The sequence below is a fragment of the Jatropha curcas genome, chromosome 1 (genome assembly GCF_041381405.1).
Source record: "Jatropha curcas cultivar XTBG-Jc1 chromosome 1, XTBG_Jcur_1.0, whole genome shotgun sequence".
Taxonomy (NCBI): Eukaryota; Viridiplantae; Streptophyta; class Magnoliopsida; order Malpighiales; family Euphorbiaceae; genus Jatropha; species Jatropha curcas.
The window spans coordinates 5565049-5569590 of record NC_143151.1 but is presented as its reverse complement, the minus strand read 5'-3'; the positions used below and the strand labels follow the sequence as shown (position 1 = coordinate 5569590).

Genomic DNA, 4542 nt, shown 5'->3' with positions numbered 1-4542 from the left:
TTCTGAACTGAACCGGCCCGAAACAGGCAGTTAACCAGCGATTTCGATCTGGTTCGAACTGAAATTTTTTTTTTTTTTTTAAATTATAATCAGTTAGCCTTGATAACCACATATCTTGACTTGATCTCCTCTCACCTATTCTTGGGATTTGACTGCACTAAATCAGGGATTCAATTATCATTAGTGTCCAGATTTGTAGGCATTTATATTTTCTGTACAATCTGTATACATATACACAGTCAATGAATAGCAAAGTGTATCACATTATCACCAATAACTGTTTCTCTAATTATTCTACTCTGATTATAAAATTTAGTATATAATTATATTGTTTAATACAAATGGGAGTTTAACATTTTTTTCCTTTTAAATATTTTACTTAGTTCAAAATGACATTGTTTGAAGCATTTTTAAAATTTTCTAATAATTTATTTAATTAATAACATTAGATAAAATAAAATGATAATTTATGTTTGATTATTTTATAAAATTAATTTTATTGCTTGAGTATCAGAATTCTAAAAGTTATTTAAAATCAATTTACTAAATTTTTTTTTAAAATTCACATTAATTTTTTTAAAATAAGGACGCCTTAGAATTGAATTTTTATTTTTTTTAGAAAAAATTAATACACATCGTCGAAAACCGTGCTCAGAACCGGTGATTCAAGGGTGTCACGACCCATTTCCAAGGACCGGACCGGCACTAGGCCCTAGGTAAGCTTAAGGCTCCCGAGGCCCGTAGTAAGCTTGAAACACTACAAATTTGCTATCTCAATATAATTTTAAACATTTACAAATTTCCCTGCTTACAATACACTATATTTAATAATACAGGCTCACAGAATTATTCCATCTATAATAATACACAACTTAAAAGTATACAAATTCTATAACTGCGGAGTTCATTGACGGATGTATACATATAAGTCTTCGGACATTTATCTATTTAATTGATCAATACGAAAATTAGCGAATTTCTTTTTAGCAGTGAAGAGCAGAGTTATAGCTGGGATTTAGAAAATGCTACTTCCTGAAAGATTTAAACAAAAGAGATGTGAGTTTATTAATGAATAATAATTATTGCACAACACATGCATTCACACAATTGTATAAATATATCAACCTAGTCATCCGACTAGGTATATGCTCACACAGCCAGTCACACAAATGGCATATCACCAGCACTCACAATTATTAGCATCTTCATATAATCACATCACGTGGAAATTAGTCAGTGGAGTCACCGAACCCCCGATGAGCCGTCCTCCCACATGGCTCATCCTCTCACATGTGCACCAGGGAGCCGATCCCCCATACTGGCCGACCGGTCTAATCCTCATTTGACCAGCCCTCTCATTTTTCTTTCCATTCTCTCTTTTCTTTTCCATACCAACAGGAGGCAACCCGGTCGTCTCCATCAAATCTAAATCATCAGGCGCTCACAACAGAAGGCCACCCTGCGGGCTGCAATCAAATCTAGATTATCCGGTGCGCCCAATAAAGAAGCCAACCTGTGGTTAACAGTAACGGTAACAGTAGGTGCACACGGGGGCGCCGATCTCCCATTTACCCGGCCGACGGTCCAGTTTCATAATTCATCATAATCAGGATCCATGCTTTATCGACCGTCCTCACAAACCCATGGTGACCCACTTCATCCCAATTCCACACAAGCAAAGCACAGCAATATCACAACACAATAAATCAAACATTGCAATCAAATGCAGACATATTAATCAATTAGACATCGTAATGCAATGCACAATTAAACATCCAAAATCAATGCAAATAAATAATTAAATAAATAGTATTAACAATTAACAACAATAATAAAATAAATAACAATATTAACAATAATAATGAAAATAAATAAATAAATATTTAAATGAATAATAAAGATAATAAATAATCAGAGCACTACATTTATTATGTACCAAATTATAGAACTAATCTAAATAAACTTATTAATTATGTTGTTAATTAAAATTTAGTCTAAGTTCTATCAAAATTTCGGCACCACCTCTCCTAAAAATTGGACTATCTACCTGCTCAATATCACAATATTATTATATATTTATCAAATCAATGCACACAGCCCATCCGTCGGGCAATCAATCAATTTAAAATCCCATCCTCCTTAACATCAGTGTCAACACCCAACTATCTCAACCATAAGTTCATAATTATAACGACTTTCAACCTGTTCTAACAATACTCATATAAGATTATTCGTTAAATCATAAACTGACCAAATTAATAGCTTTATGGAAATTAATCTGTTAAGTTGTTAAAAATCATTTTTAACAATAACTATTTATAACTACTATTTATTTAGATTCGATTCTTATATCAATGCCGGAAGTGGTTAGGCTTTAGAAACCTTAGGTCATCAAAATTTCGCATCTAACCGTCAACCTACTAAAACTATCTCTAGTTTTAGACTAATGATCATCTAATTAACTAATTAATTAATTCTAATTTATCTCCTCCTCAAGTCGCCTAATTATAATATTAATTCATGTAGTTTATTTGACAATGTTAAAAATTAATTTGTAACTACATTATGCCAATTATCTAATTTCTAGCAAGGATGATATTTGATCGGTTATTTATTTGAATTCAATTTAATTATGTGATGGTTCTAAATTCGAAAGTTATAACACAAATCAGGAAATGGAACTTAGGGCGTACCGATCGAAATTCAGGTGACGATTCCACGATCCTCACAAAGAGAGGAAGATTCTGTCCCTTGGTGCCTCGCCGGAGGCTCGCCGGCCGGTCATCGTACCGCCATCGCCGCCGCCGTCCACGGTGGACGGAAAACCATTTTTGCCCAGAAGTTTGCGATTCGCACACCAAATTGCTCGAAATCTCGTAGGGAGCTTGATTTTGCCGTCCGCTTGTTGAGCCCGTGGCTGGTTTAGCCGGAACGGGCATCGACAGCCACTGTCACCATTGCCGTCGATCCAAAGGAGGAGAACCGCATCTCACCTGAGCTGCAACAGCCGCCGGAGACGAAGAGAAGAACGAAGGAGAGACCGCGCTTCTCCGTGATGCGAGAGGAGCCAGCGTCGCCAGAAAGTCGCGGAACAGGAAAGCTCGACGCGATTCCCGTCGCGACTCCTCCTGCGCTGCCACTCGCACCAAAGATGAACAGAGGGAGACGAGATCAACGCTGTGGCGAGGAGACGACGGCGAGGAGCTCAGGTGGTCGGAAAACGAGAGGTGAGGGGGGGGTCGCGTGCTGGCGCTCGCGCAAGGAAGAAGAAGGGAAAAAAGAAAAAGAAGGAAAAGAAAAAAAAGAAAAAAAAAGAAAAGAAAAAAAATCTTGGGCTTCTAGACCATTCCGGTTCGATTCGAACCGGTTTGGTCTAATTTAATGTCTTGGCTCGATTTGCTTGGTTATCGGGTTTTTCCACTGGTTCGCAAGTTATTCGTGTGGTTTTCGAAAAAATTCAATTTGGTTTTAAGGCCCGGTTCGATTTATTTTAATTATTTAGTTTGGTTCCATAATATTTTTTCCATTTACTCAATATTAATAAAATATGAACAATTATGATATTTGATTTTTAGGATAATTAATTTATATAATAATTACATACCTATACATATAATTATAATCGATTAGTAACTAGAGTTTCATTTGATTCGTCAAAAATTTTAAGTGTTCTCGGATCGAAAATTCCGAATAATCTGTTTTTGGGCTTGGACCCAATTCGAAAATTTGGACTCGAATTGAGACTGTATTACATTTACAGCCCATACGGTCAAAATTTCCGATTTTTAATTAAATAAAAATTCAAAGGTTTCAAAAATAAAAATTTAGGGTGTTTCAAAGGGCTGGTTCAGGGTCAATATTTTAAAAATCTTGAACCAGCGGTTCAATGAACCGGCCACACCTAATATCTATATAAGCCACATTATTTGTAACACTTATGGTGGTAAAATTTAGTCTTGATGATGTGGTTATAATAATTGCTAAGATCATTACTTCAACTGTGATTTTATTGATACTCGCAATGACAAGTATATATTTGTCATTATTCATGTCGATGTCCAATATTATATATTATTGCATTCACTTTAGGAAATGCATCAAAACTAGTTAGGTAGACATTTACTACACCCAAGAGAATGGAAAAAATCTAATTGGACAACTATCACGATATTAATCAGAAGCTCAATACTTTGCTCAATAAGAAAAAGATATGAAATAAATCCAAAGTTTATGATAAAATTTTTTCTCTCGATATTGCTACTTCAGAATCATATTCGAGGTATAAATATTATTAATAATTCGATATCAAAAGCAAATATAAGCTCCAAACATAATAATAACAATATCTTAATAATATTTAAAAAATAAATCAATTAATTTTCAAAATCTATACCGCGTGGATAATATATGCTAATATATAGCAATAATTATAATAAAAAAATAATAATCTTGATATTGCAAAATTAAAATAACTTACAATTTTCCGATCTTGTAGTGATAAATGCATCAATTCATGATGAGCTCTTTTGATCGTTGTACCTA

The 4542-nt window shown here is 34.3% G+C and overlaps 1 long non-coding RNA gene across 1 annotated transcript; it reads right to left on the bottom strand.

The window, feature by feature from the left end:
• Positions 1-764: 764 nt before the first annotated feature.
• On the bottom strand, positions 765-3413 carry LOC149498870 (uncharacterized). Its single transcript, XR_016320587.1, has 2 exons — positions 2694-3413; positions 765-1032 (listed from the first exon to the last, which is right to left on the bottom strand). It is a non-coding gene; the product is annotated as an uncharacterized LOC149498870 (long non-coding RNA).
• Positions 3414-4542: the final 1129 nt, after the last annotated feature.